A 21136-nucleotide genomic window follows, 5' to 3' on the forward strand; every position below is an offset into this window, starting at 1 on the left:
ACCATCTACGCATAAACCTGGCTCGGATGCCACTGTTGGGGAACACATGCACATGCAAGATCATGGTGATGCATAACAATGAGAAGGGACAGTGTCGTCCACGTACCCTGGTAGACCATAAGAGGAAGCGTTACGAGAATGCGGTTGATGTAGTTGTACGTCTTAATGATCCGACCGATCCAAGTACCGAACGCATGGCACCTCCGAGTTTAGCACACGTTCATCTCGGTGACGTCCCACAAACTCCAATCCAGCAGAGCTTCGAGGGAGAGTTTCGTTAGCACGACCGCATGATGACGGTGATGATGATGCCACCGGCGCAGGGCTTCGCCTAAGCACCGCTATGATATGACCGAGGTGGATTATGGTGGAGGGGGCACCGCACAAGGCTAAAAGATCAACTGATCAACTTGTGTTTCTATGGGGTGCCCCTCCCCCGTATATAAAGGAGTGAAGGAGGGGGAGAGGCCGGCCCTCCTAGGCGCGCCCCAAGGGGAGTCCTACTCCAACCGGGAGTAGGACTCCAACCCTTCCAAGAGTAGGAGTAGGAGAGAGGGAAGGAGGAGAGAGGGGGAAGGAAAGGGGGGAGCCACCCCCCTCCTTGTCCAATTCGGACTAGAGGGAGAGGGGCGCGCGGCCTGCCCTGGCCGCCCTCCTCTTCTCCACTAAGGCCCAATAGGCCCATTACACTCCCAAGGGGGTTCCGGTAACCTCCCGGTACTCCGGTATTTGTCCGAACTTGCCCGGAACCTTTCCGAAGTCCAAACATAGTCATCCAATATATCAATCTTTATGTCTCGACCATTTCGAGACTCCTCGTCATGTCTGTGATCATATCTGGGACTCCGAACCTCCGAACTACCTTCGGTACATCAAAACACATAAACTCATAATACCGATCGTCACCTAGCGTTAAGTGTGCGGACCCTACGGGTTCGAGAACTATGTAGACATGACTGAGACTCGTCTCCGGTCAATAACCAATAGCAGAACCTGGATGCTCATATTGGCTCCTACAGATTCTATGAAGATCTTTATCGGTCAAACCGCATACCAACATACGTTGTTCCCTTTGTCATCGATATGTTACTTGCCCGAGATTCGATCGTCGGTATCCTCATACCTAGTTTCATCTACTCATTCAGTAATGCATCATCCCGCAACTAACTCATTAGTCACAGCGCTTGCAAGGCTTATAGTGATGTGCATTACCGAGAGGGCCCAGAGATACCTCTGCGACAATTGGATTGACAAATCCTAATCTCGATCTATGCAAACCCAGCAAGTACCATCGGAGACACCTGTAGAGCACCTTTATAATCACCCAGTTACGTTGTGACGTTTGGTAGCACATGAAGTGTTCCTCCGATACTCGGGAGTTGCATAATCTCATAGTCATAGGAACATGTATAAGTCATGAAGAAAGCAATAACAACAAACTAAACGATCATCGTGCTAAGCTAATGGATGGGTCAAGTTAATCACATCATTCTTTAATGATGTGATCCCGTTAATCAAATGACAACTCATGTCTATGGTTAGGAAACATAACCATCATTGATTCAACGACCTAGTCAAGTAGAGGCAAACTAATGACACTTTGTTTGTCTATGTATTCACACATGTACTAAGTTTCCGGTTAATACAATTCTAGCATGAATAATAAACATTTATCATGATAAAAGGAAATATAAATAACAACTTTATTGCCTCTAGGGCATATTTCCTTCACACTGTACATGCAATTAACTTTTTACAGAGGGAGAATCATACACGCAATTAACTAAAATGAATTGGATATGACTCTATTATTTCTAGCATAAGAGCATCTCCAACGCCAACCAACAAATCTCCTCCCACTTCCTTCCGTGGAGGACGACATCAAACACCAGCGGCATACATTTTCGCAACTCTACCAACCAGAGGAAGTTCGTGCAAACACGGACTGATTTCATATAAGCATGATGTAGCAATCCGACGTCAGACGGTCAAATCTCTGTGCATAAGTGTCATCCCTGGATCGGTAATGCTGACACCCGCAGTACTTGAAGGATTTATAACAGAGTAGCAACCACACACTTATTACATAGAATGTCTCAAAGAGAACTTACTACAATAAATATGGCTTAAGGCCATCTAAATAAGATAACAGCGGAAGGCTTCAAAGATAAAATGAGTCCAGCAACTCCAACGGCATAGCTGAGTGCACGACAACGACCTAGCGCACCTTACTCTTCGTCTGGAAAGTCTGCAACATGATATGTTGCAGCCCGAAACGTGTAAGCACATGGAATATGCTGGCAAGATAACACAGTATAGCAAAGAACAAGTAAAAACTACCACTACATGCATATGAGGCTGGTGGAGGCTCTATGGTTATAATGTTTTGTGAAAAGCCAATTTTTTCCTACATCAAAGGAATAAATTTTGTTTAACTATCATGGTAGTTGTTAAACATTGAGAAGGTTCCTCCAACTCAATCCCAATTAAGCAGTATTAAACCCAACAAAATAATTTAGAGTGATGAGATCAACATGATAATCCAAGAACTAGATACTCAAGATGTCCATAATCGCGGACACGACTAACCATGATTAGTCTGTACACTCAGTAGAGGTTTGCACACTTTTCCCCACAAGACATGATCTCCTCCATTGGATTTCTCGCACTACATGGTGTCTGAGAAACAGATGACCGAGACACAGTCTTTCAGGAGCATTAAATCTAACCCTGGGTAGACAGTACCAACCTACATCCGCTACATCTGCTAGCCTACCACTGGAAGAGGTCATGCAACTTACTCAACTATGCTAGTGCTCATAATAGCTTGTGGCTGCACATGGAAGTTTCTAGCATGAATAATCTTATGATCCCTTTGAGCCTGGGTGGAAAAGTATAGGATGATCAAACGGGTACTCCGGGATATCCTAGGACAACACTAGATTCTCCAGGTGCCCGCAACCAATCCACCCAGATGTGTATTTAAGTAGCGACATTAAGTTAACCATTAATTAACAATCTCACATCTATCATGGATACACTCAAACCCAAACGGGGCTAATCTGCAATAAAAGTAATCGCGGATAGGTCCCTGGCAGAAAAGAACATAAAAAGAAAAAAAACTACGGCGCGAACGTTCGTTAACAGAGACGAATGGGCGAACGCGTTCGTTAAAAACGAACTAACGAGCGTACACTCGCTAAATAACGAAACCAAAAAAAGAATCTAAAAAAACCAATCTTGGGTTTTATAAAAAACGGTGGTTTTACATAAACCGAAAAAAACTAAACCGACGAGAACCGACGGAGAATGGCTCCGGTGGCTCCGGCGAAGGCGGTGGAGTCGGCGGCGGTGGCGCGCGGGGCTAGGCTTTCACGCTGGGTGGGCTGGTGGGCTGGGGCGCTGTGGGGCGGCGGCTTATAAAGCCTGGGCGCGGACAGGGTCCGGGTCGCCCACGGCCCAAAGGTCGGTACACGTTTTTTAATGGGTGGACTAAATAAATGAAAAGAAATAACAAACGGAGTCCAAAAATTCCGAAATATATTTTCATGGTCCTCTAATGAAATTTAGGACAAAGTGAACAATTTTCCCGGACCAAAATGCAATTTAAAAAACAATATTTTCGTAATTTAATTAAAATAACTCCGAATAAAATCCAAATAAAAATCAATAAAACAATAATTTGATTTTGACATTTTGCCTCCAATATTTATTTTATTTTGGAGATGTCATTTTATCTCCTCTCTTTTATTTTTATTATGAAATATTTTGGAGATAAAAATTATTAAAAATCAATATGATCCTATTTCAATATTTGAGAAAATTCAAATACGAAAATAAACGAAATCCCCAACTCTCTCTCCGTGGATCCTTGAGTTGCTTAGAATTTCTAGGATCACACCGGAAATGCAAACAATATGATGTCCTATGTATAACATTCCAAATTGAAATTTTGGGATGTTACAAACCTACCCCCTTAAGAAGAATCTCGCCCTCGAGATTCGAGTTGGCTAGAAAATAGGTCTGGGTGGTCTTTCCGTAGGCCTTCCCCTCGTTCCCAGGTGGATTCATCCTCGGTGTGGTGGCTCCACTGAACTTTTCAAAACTTGATAACCTTGCTACATGTAACTCGGCTGGCAAACTCGAGAATCTTGATTGGTTTCTCCTCCTAGGTCAGATCACTATGCAACTGAATTGCTTCCAGGGGCACTGTATCTCTTAGAGGAATATCGGCCATCTCTGCATGTCACTTCTTCAACTAGGAAACGTGAAACACGTCATGAACTCCTGACAGTCCTTCCGGTAATTCCAACTTGTAGGCTCCTTCTCCCATACGTTCCAAAACTCGATATGGTCCTACAAATCTTGGGGCTAACTTTCCCTTGACTCCAAAATGTTTAACTCCTCGCAGAGGTGAAAAATGAAGATATGCTTTGTCTCTGATTTCATAGACTACCTCCTTGCGTTGTGAGTCTGCATAACTCTTCCGGCTGGACTGAGCTACCTTCAGTCTATCTCAAATCAACTTAACCTTTTATTCGGACTCTTTGATCAAATCTGGTCCAAACAACTAATGGTCTCCACCTTCATCCCACATTAACAGTGTCCTGCACCTTCTTCCATACAAAGCGTCGAAAGGTCATCTTTAAACTGGCTTGGTAGCTGTTGTTGTATGAGAACTCTGCGTAGGGCAAGTTATCATCCCAACTAGATCCATAATCTAGCGCACAAGCTCTCAACATGTCCTCCAGAATCTGATTGACTCTCTTGGTCTGTCCATCGGTCCGTGGATGAAAAGATGTACTGAACTCTAGCCTGCTACCCTAAGTCTGGTGCAGCTGGTGCCAAAACTTTGAAGTAAACTGTGTTCCTCTATCTGATACGATGGTCCTCGGAACTTCGTGCAGACATACGATCCTGGTCATATATATCTTGGCCAACTTCGCACCCATATAGGTGGTTTTCACTGGGATAAAGTCAGCTACTTTGGTCAAACGATCCACTACTACCCAGATAGAATCATATCTCGATCGGGTCCTGGGTAATCCGGTGATAAAATCCATGCCAAGCTTATCCCACTTCCATTCGGATATCGGCATAGGCTGCAGTAAACCTGGTGGCTTCTGATGTTCTGCTTTCACTCTCTGACATACATCACATACTGCTACGTACTCGACAATATCCTTCTTCATACCAGTCCACCAGAAACGCTCCTTCAAATCCAAATACATCTTGGTCTTTTCGGGGTGTATCGAGTATGGCGAGTCATGAGCTTCCTGAAGTATTAAATTCCTGGTCTCTACATTATTGGGTACATAAACACGGTCCTCAAACCACAGGGTGTCGTGCTCATCCTTACGAAAACCTTTGGCTTTTCCTTTGCTCATCCTTTCCTTTATCTCGGCAATTTCTTTGTCATCCTTCTGAGCTTCTCGAATCTTTCCCAATAATGTCGACTGAGCTTCCAATGTTGCAACAAAACCTCTAGGGACTATCTCCAAACGAAGCTCCCTGAGATCTTCGGCCAACTCCTTTGGTAAACCTACGCTTACAAGGGTATTGGCATGACTCTTCCGGCTCAAAGCGTCTGCTACGACATTGGCCTTTCCTGGGTGATAATGCAACTTCATATCATAATCCTTTATAAGCTCCAACCATCTCCTCCACCTGAGATTCAGTTCCTTCTGTGTGAAAATGTAATTCAAACTCTTATGATCCGTGTACACATCACAGCGATTTCCAATAAGAAAATGTCTCCAGGTCTTGAGTGCATGGACTACAGCTGCTAACTCCAAATCATGCGTAGCATAATTCAACTCATGCGGTCAAAGTTGACGTGAGGCATATGAAACAACTCTTTCGTCTTGCATAAGTACACCTCCAAGTCCTAAGCGAGAAGCGTCACAATACACTAGGAAATCTTTGCGTATATCCGGTAGAATCAGCACTAGGGTTGTAACTAAACGTTTCTTCAACTCCTGGAAACTTGCCTCATATTCATCTGTCCATTTGAACTTGGTGTCCTTCTTTAACAACTCCATCACGGGTTTCGCAATCTTGGAGAAATTCTCAATGAATCTTCGATAGTATCCCGCGAGTCCAAGAAAACTGCGGATCTCTCCAACTGAGGTGGGTGCTAGCCAATCAGTGACAAATTGAACCTTGGTAGGGTCTACTGCTATACCTTCTCCCGATATATCATGTCCAAGAAATCCTACTTCCTTCAACCAAAACTCACATTTGCTGAACTTGGCATATAGCTGATGTTCCCTGAACTTCTCAAGAACTAAACACAAATGCTCCTTGTGTTCCTCTTCATTCTTCGAGTATACCAAAATATCATCAATGAACGCCACAACAAATTTGTCCAAGAATTCCATGAACACCTTATTCATCATACTCATAAAAAAGGCAGGGGCGTTAGTCAATCCAAATGACATAACCGTATACTCATATAGCCCGTACGTTGTGGTGAAGGCTGTCTTAGGTATATCCTTTCCTCGAATCTTCAATAGGTGGTATCCTGATCGCAAATCGATCTTGGAGAATACTTTAGTTCCTTGCAACTGGTCAAACAAATCATTGATCATCGGCAATGGGTACTTGTTCTTGATCGTCACTTCATTCAATGCACGATAATCAACAACCATTCTCAAGGATCCATCCTTCTTCTCAACCAAGAGCACTGGGGCTCCCCATGGTGATGAACTTCGTTGAATGTAACCTTTCTCCAATAACTCCTTAATCTACTTCTTAATATCCTCCAGATCATTTGCGGGCATCCGGTATGGTCTCTTCGATATTGGTCCGGTTCCTGGCAACAGTTCTATCAAAAACTAAATGTCTCGATCCAGCGGCATGCCTGGTAACTCTTGTGAAAATACATACGGATAATCCTTCACTACAGGCACTTCGTCTTGAACAACTCGTGAGAGGGAATTTACTTGGGTCCTCCTCGGCGCATGCCTGGACACATACTTGATTCTTTTTCCCTCCGGGTTAGTGAGCAATATTGACTTACTGGCACAATCGATGTTTACTCCATACATCGACAACCAATCCATTCCTAGTATCACATCCAATCCTTGTGACTCCAAAATTATTAGGTCTGATCGCACCATCGGCTGGCCATATACTCTACTCCGGGTGGGCTTACTAACAACGGTGTCCTAAGGGATAAGGTGGGTAACTTAAACTTGTCCACAAATCCCCTTGAAATGTATGAATGCGATGCACCAGTATCAAAAAGAACGAGAGCGGTAAATGAATTAACCAAAAACTTACCCATAACTGCATCTGGCTGCTCTTCAACCTCCTCCACGTTCACGTGGTTCACTTGTCCCCTGTTAAAAGGGTTGGGCTTCTTCCCAGAGCTTCCATTGCCATTACCATTCTTTGCTTCAGAACACTCGGTGGCATAGTGTCCAGTCTTCCCGCACATAAAACAAGTAATGTGACTTAGATCCTTCTTGGTGGGTCTGGCTAGGTTAGAGCGGTTCTGATTGTTGCCTGCTCCGTTCCCGTTTCCATTCATGGGGCCACTTTGGTTATGCAAACTTCCTCCATTGTGGGTATGGCCTCCATGGTTATGGGTATATCCTCCCGAGTTTGGGGTGAAACGAGGCTTCTGCTGAGCTCCTGAATTGTAGTTCCCTTGTCCATACTTCCTTTTGCGGCTCTCAATCTGCTGCTGCTTCCCTTCAATCATAAGAGACTAGTCTACCAACTCCTGGTATTTGTTAAATGTTGCCACCATTAACTGCATACTCATCTCATCATTCAGCCCTTCCATAAACTTCTCCTGTTTCGTGGCATCTGTGGCCACATCATCTAGGGCATAGCGGTCAAACTTGCTAAACTCATCCATGTACTATCCCACAGTACGGTTTCCTTGGCGTAAGTTGCGAAACTCACGCTTCTTCATACTCATAGCTCCAGTTGAGACATGAGTGGTGCCAAATGCTTGTTGAAACTACTCCCAAGTGACACTGGCTATAGGAAAAGTGGCTGTAAAACTCTCCTGCCATGAGGCTGTGGGTCCATCCAATTGGTGTGCGGCAAAACGCACCTTCTCAGCATCTGTGCAACCTATGTTGGTTAACTCCCTTCCTATCCTGCGTAGCCAGTCATCGGCAACTATTGGCTCGGTGTTACTGAAAAACACCGGCGGCTGCAACCTCAGAAAATGGGCTAAGTTGTCAACTGGAGGACGTGGTGGTGGGTTGTCGTCATCGTCGTCGTTGTTGTTGTTGTTGCCTTGGTTCTGGGCTAGTAGCTGCATCAAGGCATTCTGCTATTGGATCAACTGGGTGAGCTCCGCTGGGAAGACAAATCCGGGGTCACATCTCGGAGGCATCTGATGGGTTTAGAGGGGAGAGATTAGAATAGAATGAGGTCTAGTGAGAAAGCACTACCCATATGCACATGAGACAAACACATTCATATCACACCAAATCAATTCATGCAAGGGCATACAATTGATCTAACTATCGTTACAAAACTGCTCGGACTACTAATATATACATGGGGAATTACTACTAATAATATGGTGGTCTACTAGAAATTTTGATCGGTGGAAGACTCCATGATGTCTGCTCCAGCTTCGTCTTCATAATCATCATCACTACTGTCGGGGTCGGAGTCGGTGTCGTCGATGATGATGTAGTCCTCGGGATGGTCGTCATCTCCTCCTGGTGTGGGGTTTCCCATGAATACTCACAACTAGGGAAAACCTTATACACATAATCTTACCAGTAGCGCAGGAAAAAAATAAGCGCTACTACTACTTACCACTAGCGTGTGGCAAAGAAACGCGCTACAGCTAAGTTTATAATGGTAGCGTGTCTCAGCGAAGAAGCACTGCAACTACTATTCCCCTACTGTTCTTGCCAGGCTACCAATAGTAGTAGCGAGCTTAAGCAAAGCGCACTGCTGCTAAGGTTGTTGTAGCAGCGTGTTTTACGCTGAAAGCGCTACTGCTAATGAAAGGAAAATCAAATAAAAACATATAGAGAAGTAAATGAAAATGAAAGAAATATAAAAAGGGGAAGGAAAAATGTAAATGTGAAGGAAAACAAATGAAAAATAAAAATAAAGAGAAAGGTGCAGCAGCAGCATGCTTTTAGGACAGGTGCTATATCTAACTTAGCAGTAGCGCTTTCTATCAGACAGTGCTATAGCTAAGTTAGCTATAGCTAATGTAGCAATAGCGCTTTTCCTGGACCGCGCTACTGCTATTTTTGACTTAACCGCGTGGTTCTTCTTCTCCAAGGCCACTCCCCCAAATCCAACTCCTATGCTGTCATCGCGCCGTCGTCGCCCTGCATTGCCGTCGGCCACCACGCGCTCTTCCGTCGCCCTCCACACGCTCTCGACGCCTCCCCTGACCCTGACCTCGTCGCCGCCCTACATCGCCACCCTCCGTTGCGCGCCCGAGTCCGACCCCGACCGCGATGCCGCCTGCCCCTCCCTCGGCCGCTCCCTAACTCTGTCGACGCCCGAGGTGAGTACGTCTACACCTCCTCCTCCTCCTCCCCTACCTATGCCTAGCTAGGCTTCCTAGCTAGGGTTCATCAAATTCTATAGTGCATCAAATTAGTTAGGGTTCATCAAATTAGATGCTAATTAGGGAAGTAGTTGTAGATGCTTAATTGTAAACTAGATGTTAATTAGGGCAGTAGTTATAGATACTTAATTAGTTTTTAGGACAAATTCCTAGGGTTCATCAATGGGTGCTTAAGTAGTTGTAGATGCTTGAGCACCTAGGTAGGGTTCATCTAATTAGTTAGTACTTGCAGATGCTTAAGAACTAGGGAGTAGGGTTTAATAGATGTTAATTACGGCAGTAGTGTTTAGTTTAGAGAAAAAATTCAATATAGTTTTTTTACTGTTTTTAGTAAGTGTTAATAATTAGTAAGTAAATTAATAAACTAGTTGAACTAGTTTAGTTTTAGTAAGAACTAGTTGAATTATTAGAACTAATGTATTTTTAGTAAGAAAATTAATATAACTAGTTGAACTAGTTTATTTTTAGTTTATTTCTATTTATAGTAAGTTTATATTTAGTAAGAACTATTTGAATTAATAGAACTAGTTGAACATGTCACATTTGTTGTTATTTTTTTAGTTTAAGCAATTATTCCCGCATTGATGTCGTTCGCTAGGGTTTTACTTATAGGGTTTTTGTTTTTGCAGAAATCAAGGAGCCCCTCCATCATCCCCGCCGTCGTCCCCGTCACCGACCCCCTCCGACCTCGAGGTGAGACCAGCCAAATCTCCATGTCAATATAAGTCCTATAAGATATGATGTAGATAAAAACATGTATATCTTGTCTTGCTCAAATAGGATATGTGGTTGCCCAAGTGGCCGGTCATGTTCATGTTACACCTCCAAGTGGCCTATGTTTTGCCGGAGTGTTGATTAATTTCCCTCCTAGCAAATTTCAGGCGCTCGATATGTCCTATTTTAGCAAAGGTCATGTCGGAATTTTTCATGAATTTTGGCATGAATTGTGCCCGAATATGTAGGAAATATCGAGTGGCCTGGATATTATAGAAAAATAATTAAACGACATTTCGGATTGACATCAAGTCTACCGAGGCTCCATCACCGAAGGTCGAAAAATCAGTGAGGGAGTGTATCTACCATATATGATAGAGGACGAAGAATCCCGACTGTTTTCGTGGGGGTCGTTTCTCGTTATTTTCCTTGTGCTAGACCTTTGGTATGCACTAGGGAAAGAAGGAGTAACGACCATCACAGACGGTCACAAATGTCAGAGAGGAATCAATGAGGGAGAGTCTCCACCATGTAGACTTGGCAGACCGATAGTCAACCCGTGATGAGTAATAATGATCTAATTTAATTTTTATAGTACATATATTTAATTCTACTAGTTTAATATTTGAATTATGGACATAGGAAATGTCGTACTCAGACGACGAAAGTCTCCCGGGGGAGTGCTCCTAGTGCCACGATGACCGGGGTTTCTACAATAGGCCTCACCTGTACGAAGATAGGCGCTTTACCATTAAGCTCGAGGAGGCCTTCGATTGTGATACGGTAAGCTACGACGCAAAGTGTTTTTTCGTAATTAAGCTCGACTTGTGCTACTTCAACGTGTAATTTTTGTCTTTTACAATTCGACTAGCTTATCCCATGCCATGCAAGATGCTATGTCTTGGAGAGGATGGGTTTTGAAGATCATGAGAGGAATGAAACAAAGAAAATTAACCTAAGGACCCATCATGGTATGGATTTTGAGGTAAATCTGTACAATTATGAGAGCGTATCCCATTTTGGTTTCCCGGGTTGGGAAGCACTTTGCAAGATGTATGATTTTCAAGAGGGTATGTTTGTCACCATGGATCTTGGTGATCCTGACATCGACCAAGACAATTTGGACATTTGGGTCCTTGTTGATATGCTTCGAATTCTACCGCTATGTGAGTTTCTCAAACATAGTTATTAACTAATTTATATTGTTCATTTCAAAATAGTTGACAGCTTATTTCCATTGACAGCTTATTTTAATTGTTCAAATAATGTGTGGAACATGGTAGACAGAACCTACTACACCGATGGCTCTGAGTTAACTTATCAGGAGAAAAATCATCTGGTCGCATTTTGTACTGATCTTGAGAATTACAATATCTATAATAAAACTCCTCCACATTATGGTCAATATGTGCCACTAGTGCACGTGTTGAACTATGGTAACATCCATGGAGATGCCATGGTAAGATTTTTTACTATTACGACATCCGTGCATATTTTGCATAAATTCTTTTAAAACTTAACTACATTGCTAACTACGAAGTTATTACTATGTTTTTCAACAGAAAATCCCGGATGATTGTGTGTCTCATCTGATGTATCAGAAAGGTCGCCTTAATGTTTTGAACATACAGCCAGGTCGTCCTACGAATCTCAGCTATCCATATCAGATTTCTAAAAGAGCTGGAGGCATGAAAATCACAGAATGGAAAAAATGTATGGACAATCGTAAGGATCTACTTGGAAGCAACATTGTGCGAAAGGCAAGAATTGGAGACAGGATAATCTCCATTCTCTAAAATGGAGAGTTAGGGGCTATCTTGTTTTATGCTATTTTACCTAAGAGAATATAATAGGTCCTAAGAGAATGTAGTAGGTCCTATGAGGTACAATATTTATTATGTGGTACAATGTGTTAGAGTTGATGATGATGAGTAGTTGTGATTATGACTAGTGACCAACTTGCTATGTGATGTCTCATTTATGAAAATGATGATCATGAGGAGGTGTTATGTGACAATGATGTATTATGATGATAAGTTGTTAATGATATGATGATGATGATCACGATGATATTTATTATATCATTGGGTGAAAGAACCACGGATTAGTTTTAAGTGGATGTCCATCCACTTGAAACTAGTCCATGGTTCTTTCACCCAGTGATGTAATAACTCATTATGATGTAAAAACAATCTCTAAATTGCTGTTGTATGAAAACTTGTATAAAGGTGTACGAATAAAAACATGAAATAAAATATGAAATAATAGTAGTAGCACGTGCAGGGAGAAGCGCTACTAGTAATTACCAGTAGCGTTGTTTGGAGAAAACGCTACTACTAAGTCGATATAGCAGTAGCGTTGGTTAACCCACGCTACTGCTAACCTTTAGCTATAGCATCGTACCAGTAGCGCACCATCCCGCGCTACTGATAGGCCTAAAACCCGCGCTGCTGCTAGGCTTTTCCCTAGTAGTGACTCTTAGCTTCCTTGTCAGGTCGTCATTCCTCACTAGTATTGTGAATTCCTCCTTGTATCCATCGCGTGTAGACTTGAGTTCCTCTTCTAGCTCCATGTTCCTAGTCATCAACTTCTTCAAATCTATCATGCTTGCGCACATCTGGTTCTCCTGTCGATGAATGTGCTGGTTTAACTCCTGGATGAAAGCTGCAATGGACCTATCCTTCCTGCTGCTGATCATCTCCCATTTCTCATCTCAGCGCCCACATATGTAGTATATAGTGTCCTTAAGATCCTTGTGATAAACTTCGCCGATACGTCCCATGGCGATGTGGGCTGCCATGCTCTTACCTAGACTCTAGGTTGGTGCATCAAAGGAAAACTCTATGGGCTCAGTCACTGGCGCGAATGTCCTTCCTAGAACTTGAACTCGAATAATCCAATGCTCCTCTTCTGGTAAAGTGGCGGTGTAGGTCCCTGTGAAGCTTGGTATTCCATTGTTCAGGTACCTAGTGACTTCCTTCAAGTGGCGTCCAAAAGGTGTGTCTTCATCCCGTTGTGCAAACTTGTTCCTTGAGTCTACCATCCTATAGAGTAGAAAATGGAGAGGAGTCAGAAATGAGTAGAGAAGAGTAACCTATGGCTCATCTTAGTGTTCGTGTCCTACAATCAGCGTGTGCTCTGATACCATCTTGTAGCGATCCGACCTCACATGGTCAAATCTCTATGCATAAGTGACATCCCTGGATTGGTAATGCTGACACACACAGTACTTGAAGGATTTATAACAGAGTAGCAACCACACACTTATTACATCGAATGTATCAAAGAGAACTTATTACAATAAATATGGCTTAAGGCCATCTAAATAAGATAACAGTGGAAGGCTTGGAAGATAAAATGAGTCCATCAACTCCAACGACATAGCTGAGTGCACGACAGCGACCTAGCACACCTTACTCTTCGTCTGAAAAGTCTGCAACATGATATGTTGCAGCCCAAAACGGGTAAGCACATGGAATATGCTGGCAAGATAACATAGTAGAGCAATGAACAAATAAAAACTATCACTACATGCATATGAGGCTGGTGGAGGCTCTATGGTTATAATGTTTTGCGAAAAGCCAAGTTTTCCCTACATCAAAGGAATATATTTTGTATAAATATCATGGTAGTTGTTAAATGCTGAGAAAGTTCCTCCAACTCAATCCTAATTAAGCAGTATTAAACCCAACAAATTAATTTAGAGTGATGAGATCAACATAATAATCCAAGAACCACATACTCAAGATGTCCATAACCGGGGACACGGCTAACCATAACTAGTTTGTACACTCTGCAGAGGTTTGCGCACTTTTCCCCACAAGACTCGATCTCCTCCGTTGGATTTCTCACATTACATGGTGTTTTAGAAATGGATGACCGAGACATAGTCTTTCAGGAGCATTAACTCTAACCATGGGTACACAGTACCAACCTACATCCCCTACATCTGCTAACCTACCACTGGAAGAGGTCATGCAACTTACTCAACTATGCTAGATCCCATAATAGCTTGTGGCTGCACATGGAAGTTTCTGGCATGAATAATCTTATGATCCCTTTGAGCCTGGGTGGCGAACCATAGGATGATCACACGGGTACTGCGGGATATCCTAGGACAACACTGGATTCTCCAGGTACCCGCAACCAGTCCACCCAGATGTGTATTTAAGTATCCACCTTAAGTTAACCATTAATTAACAATCTCACATCTATCATGGATACACTCAAACACAAACCACGTCTACGAGCATAGCATGGCAGTATAAGCATAACGTAGAAGTAACTCCCAAGGGTTTGATAATAAAAGGGCAATAGGTTCTACCTCATCAACTACTTCCCAATACCAACATATTAATCACACCCTAATCATGCGGTTTTTGAGGGTTGTGACTAATGAATAAAAACTGGGTAATAAAGGGGTATGATCAATGTGTTACTTGCCTTGCTGATGATCAGCAAACCCTAGAGACTCGTAGTAGCACGATGCACACTCCGGGTATTCTATCGCAAGCAAACAATAGCATACATAAGCACTCAAGCATAGATGCAAGGGTAAAACTTCAAATAAGAAGATCCAAACTGAAAGTTCAACTGAAGACACTTGATTTGCAAAAAGAATCAATCGAATCGGAGCTACGGAACTGAAACTACGATCCAAAGAACATCGAATTCAAATCTGCTTGAGACCAAATTTTAAATTGTCAAAACCTTGTTCAAGTTGATTAAACAGAAAGAGGGGCTTGAGACGAAGATTTTTGCGTTGGTTTCACTGGATTTGGATGAACGGTTAAAAAGTTGCGAGGGTTTGAAGATCAGGGGCTAATCTGCGATAAAAGTAATCGCGGATAGGTCCCTGGCAGAAACGAAAATAAAAAGAAAAAACTACGGTGCGAACGTTCGTTAACAGAGATGAATGGGCGAATGCGTTCGTTAAAAACGAACTAACGAGCCAACGCTCGCTAAATAACGAAACCGAAAAACCAAATCTAAGAAAACCAATCTAGGGTTTTATTTAAACCGAAAAAAACTGAACCGACGAGAACTGACGGCGGATCCGGTGGCCCCGGCTGGCTTCGGCGGGGCGGCGGCGGCTCCGGCGAAGGCGGCGGTGTCGGTAGCGGCGGCGGCCGGCGGCACGAGCAGGCGGTGGCGGCGCGGAGGCGGCTGGCGGGCGGGGCTAGGGTTTCGCGCGGGGCGGCTGGTGGGCTGGGGAACTGTGGGGCTGCGGCTTATTAAGCCTGGGCACGGACAGAGTCCGGGTTGCCCACGGCCCAAAGGTCGGTTCACTTTTTTTTAACCGACGGAGTAAATAAATAAAATGATATATCAAACGGAGTCCAAAAATTCCGAAATAAATTTTCATAGTCCTCTAATCAAATTTAGGACAAAGTGAACAATTTTCCCGAACCTAAATGCAATTTAAAAATAATAATATTTTTCCTAATTTAATTAAAATAACTCCGAATAAAATGCAAATAAAAATCAATAAAACAATAATTTGATTTTTAACATTTTTCCTCCGATATTTCTTTTATTTTGGAGAAGTCATTTATCTCCTCTCTTTAATTTTTATTATGAAATATTTCGGCGAGAAAAATTATTAAAAAACAATATGATCCTATTTTCAATATTTGAGAAAATTCAAATACGAAAATAAACGAAATCCCCAACTCTCTCCATGGGTCCTTGAGTTGCTTAGAATTTCTAGGATCACAACAGAAATGCAGAAAATATGATATGCATATGATGTCCTATGTATAACATTCCAAATTGAAAATTTGGGATGTTACACATGAAGGATTTCATATAAAAAAGCTGGATCTTCGTATAAACATGATGGATTTCATTGCATTTACATGAACTAAATGGTGCTAATCTGACTCTCGTGGTATAATTAATACTCCCTCTGTCCAGAAATACTTGTCCTAGAAATGGTTGTATCTGGAATTATTTTAGTTATAGATACATCCAATTATCCACTTTGAGAACAAATATTTCCAGACGGAGGGAGTACCTAATTTAAATGGCCGCCCGCGGATCCCTTTGTCTTCCTCATGTCCGGCAAACACTCGCGGGGTGGACGAAGGTCCTTGGAAGTGACGAAGCAGCAAAGAAACAACTTGAATACGTAGTCATCGCCTCGGTGCTGGCCTTCATGGGACCCAAGTGGCGGCAGCCTCCCGTGTTCTACTTCTCCTCGATGATGGTGGTGGACACGGAGAAGCTGGCCACCAACTCATCGCTCTCCATGCACCCGGCTTCTGTCTCTGCCTCCATGGCGCTGCCGCGGGCATGGGAGGTGCACCCACATACACGAGACTGGCGACCAGCGCAGACACTGGTGGCGCGGTACGATGTGGCAGTGATGACGCCCGTGCTGTCATGCTCGCCGCCATGTCGGCGCGGAGCAATTCGCCACTCTTCATCATGCTGAACTGGAGCGGCGAGTTCCTGAACCACGCGCCGGCTTCGGGCAGCAACTGGCTCCGTCGGGCCAAGCGAGGTTGGTGAAGCACCGAGCGGCCTCGCTCATATCTGGATGGCTCGTCGGGCCACGCAGCCGGGGAGTATGCCAGAGAATGGCTCCTCGGAAGCCATCGGAAGAGTGGAGAAAATGGTGAAGGAGGAGATGTGCAGTGGCGGAGGGGTGTGATTCTTTCCTGCTGTTTGTCTGGCCTCGTTTAAATACAAGGCATACGGTAGGAGCTTGGCCGGCGTCTGGCCTCGTTTAAACTAAGGGCGGACGGGAGGATCTTGGTCGGTGTTGGTTTAATTCCGACCCACTCATGAACGGACATGTGACCAGAGTAGGTTTCTCGGTTTGCATGCAGGTTTAACGGATGCGTTTGATGGAGATGAGGAGGCGTGTTCATCCGGGCGTGAAGCGGGCGGCGCAATACTATTCAATTTGACAGCTACTAGTAAACCAGGATAGTTCATGATACGGCTTTAATGCAGACAAGGGAGAGGGTAGAGGTTCCCGAAATGTTGAACAACCAATGATGCATCCTCCTTCAATTAGCATCCTGAATGCATGAGGGAAGTAATGGGAGGAGGACGGGGAAAATACGCAGCATGATGCGAATGCAATGCAATTTGCACTCATATAAAAGCGCCCTTCCATTCCAATGCATCTACCACATCATGCGCACCTAAGCACCTACACTAAGCCCAAAACTGCTCAATCTAGACCCATGGCGGCGATGCGTGCGAGCGGCCAGCGGCTATGCCAGATGTTCCACGAAGCCGGCCTGCGGCATGGCACCGAGGATCGTCTCCAGACGGTGTTGGTGACCGGCTGGTTCATGGCCATCGTTGACGCCAGCTACGACTCTCAGTTGGACCAAATGATCATTGCCACCATCAACAAGCTCACCGTCGTCAAGAAGCTCGCAGATGACATCGCCGTGCTCCTCCATCACGCGCGCCCGGGCTCCTCATTGCCTGCCACCATAATCGTCCTCCATAGCAAGAACCTCTTTCAAGCACTGGTGGCCCGGTGACTGCCTGCCGACGCAAGAAAGAGTGTCCACCTGGAGGTCGCGCTCACCGCGAGGCGCCTCGCCCTACAAGAATTCGTCGACCTACACATCCACGTGTATGAACAAGTCGTGTACATAGGTATCTACAAGGCCGGTGAGGATGCTACGATGTTGGCCTTCGTCGACCGACTGGAAGCATTGGATATCTTTGTTGAGAAGCACCTTGACCTCTCCACAAAAGCCGCCACTCGTAAGCCGCCGGTTGGTGGCCCACGCACTGAGTCCAGGAGGAGGAGGTCGTACATTGATGGATGCATCTTTCTTCTTTCATCCTGTAACCACCAGTGCGATCGCATCATCATGGCCTTAATTCTTATTGCGCTATTGCATTCTCGTTCCAGTCAATAAAGACATGTGTGATCCCTTTGCTCACATTTGGAGGCAATTATATGCGTCACTATAACTAGTACTCCATCCGTAAATTTATAAGTTGTGCTTACATTGTCCATCAACTTCGTGCAACGCATGGGCATCTTGCTAGAAACACGAAAACATGTCGAACCGCATGTGACCAAACCGACGATGCGCTAACCTAGCTACTACCCTGCTTATCTGGCGGAAAAAGCCCCGCCCTCACCACATCAAAACCACCTGAGAAATAAATTTTCAGTGAAAAGTAATATATTTCTAGTGGTATATATCTATATCAAGACAAGAGTGTTTTCTTTCAAGTTTGTGAACAAGTACTATTCTACTTTGGATCCCTAGCAATTTACGGGCACATTGCTAGTAAAATAAAAAGGCCTGCTGCATTTGCGTCGCACCCCCACACGCCTGGGAATCAGGAGTACTACACAGCCAATCCGGCACGCCACATAGCTATGGAAGGCGTGTTTCCTAGCATTTTCACTTTCATGTGGGACTACAGTTGAGAAAACCGACTATCGGCAAACCGCACTCGCCCGCCACATTGGAAAACAGAAGCGAGGAGGGGAAGATCTTAGCTGTAGCACGGAAACCTAGAAATTTGGTGTCATACGGGGCTCGTTGATAGAGTAGGTGCACTCCGCACTACTACTCCTACTAGTACGGAGTTTGTACTACAACTAGTACTACCACTATACAACTAGGTACGTGCACGACACAACATCGTAGGAACAAAAAATGGGAAGATCTTGTTTTGGGTGATTTATCTTCTTTTCAGTCAATGTAGTATGAATAATATGATGTGGGGGGCACCCATGGAGCTTATGGGGCTTGGTTGCATGGCTAGGAAAGGCTAGAGAACAATAAATAGATAATGTGTTTAGAGCGCTGCACTAAATAGATACTTTGGATCCATTGCAATGCACGTGCCGCCACATTGGTAGTAGTAAGAAACAAATTCTGGGTTTGGCACGAGTTCGTACTGCAAGAGCAGCACAAGGCCTGGCACAGGAGTTACATTTCCCTCTTGGGGCCCACGGGACCGAGCTTGAGCGGCTTAGTGCACCGGCCTTTGAGTCAATGACATGTGGACCCTAAATGTGGCTAGCCCATGTGTCATTCTCATGAAAGCAGAGCGGCGGTTGGACCGAGAGGGGTGAGGCATAGGTCGGCGGACATGTCATGTCACGGGTTCAAGCGGCGTCAGGCGAGGCTTGCCTGCGCCCCTCCTGTGCTCTGATCCGTACTCCCACACCACTAATTTTCATCCCATGATTATAATAGATTTCCCTCATGTGGGTCATCTATAGCCTCAAAGAAAGGTAAACAAAGGTCGTATTTCCAAGAAATAATTTTTGAATAAATTTGTAGACGCATTCTAGACCCTTTCCTTTCCTGCTCGTCCTCCTACGGATCATCAGATGTGTTGACAATGCCAGTGCCAATGTCAGAGTGCCACAATAGGTGCCTGCCTAAGCCATGTAGAACGCTGCGGCGCCAACGAGTACCACCTCCTCCATGCCAACATCGACGTCTGGGCCATGCATATGCATCTCCTCCCGTAGTATTTTGCCGGCATGTTCAACTACAGTACCACACTGATATGGAGCTTGTGGCCAAGAAAAGTCTCTGTCCGACCGACGCATGTCGAGGTGCTTGACTGTTGTGACGTGCTGCATGACATTTACTAGCTCACACTCCGGATGAGCAGCAAGGTGCTGCTCCAGATCGTCAGTGGTGCAACGGCAACGACGAATAGGTGGGAGCTCAGGCGGGAGCCAGTGATCTACCCGGGGCACATAGCTTGACTTGGGCTCGAGATTCCGACTGCTTGCACCGTCCCGAGGATGTACCACTAAGTGACGAGGCTGGAATGCAGGATACGTATAGGCGTGCGCTCGTGGGTCGGAGCAACCCGCTCAACAGATACCGGTTTGCGAACATGATGTACTCGACGTAGTTGAGCCAGTGAGCCTGGAGGCGTTCCTGCCGTCGTACATTGACGCGCGGCTCAACGGCGTGCGGCCACGTGCCGGCATAGGTCGGCTACCGGGAAGCGCCATCGGTGTGGTTCGAGATGCCCAGCTGGCCGTTGTCGCTGTGGCGTTCGCGACTCACTCGTTCGAGTTGAACCAGCTGGTGGTGGCCTGGCCATGGCGAGGGTGCCAAAGCTAGACGCCGGGGCGTTATGAGGCGTAGGGGGCTGTTTGGTTTCTAGCCACATCTTGCAACACTTTGCCACACCTCACCTCAAACAAGTTTGATCGTGTTTGGTTCTAGCCACACCTAAGGCAAGATTTTTTTAATGAGAAGTGAACCCCACATGTCATAGACACAAGAAGTGTGGCAAGATTCCCTTAAGTAAGCCAAAGTGTGGCTAGCAATTTGAGCAACTCAAGCTAGGCAAGTGTGGCAAAAATAATGTGGCAATATATAGCAAACATAGTCACAATCCAAACAGCCCCTAGATGTCCATCGAAGGAAACTATGGCAATTTTGCAAAAAGATACCCACACCCCTATCCACATTTGCAAATAAGGCCTCCCCTCATTTATCCTTTTCTCCCACAAGATAAACTACTCATACAAATGCAACGCACGGGCATCTTGCTAGTAAGAAACCAATCTCAAGTTTGGCACGAGTTCGTGCAGCGGTAGCACCACAAGGCCTGGCGTAGGAGTTACATTTCCCTCTCGGGGCCCATGGGACTGAGCTTTAGTGGACCAGATAGGTGGCGGGTCCACATGTCATGCTCCCAAAGGCAGAGGGGCGGTGGGGCTGAGAGGGGTGAGCCACAGGTCGGGGGACGTGTGTTGTCATGGGTTCGAGCGGCGTCATGGGAATCATGTGTGGCTGTGGTAGAAACTTGATGCTCGGCGCATTGCAGTTGGCCCACATGTCATGCACACAAAGGCAGAGGGGCGGTGCGGGCGAGAGGGGTGAGGCG

The sequence above is a fragment of the Triticum dicoccoides genome, chromosome 5A, assembly GCF_002162155.2.
Source record: "Triticum dicoccoides isolate Atlit2015 ecotype Zavitan chromosome 5A, WEW_v2.0, whole genome shotgun sequence".
NCBI classification, from domain to species: Eukaryota; Viridiplantae; Streptophyta; class Magnoliopsida; order Poales; family Poaceae; genus Triticum; species Triticum dicoccoides.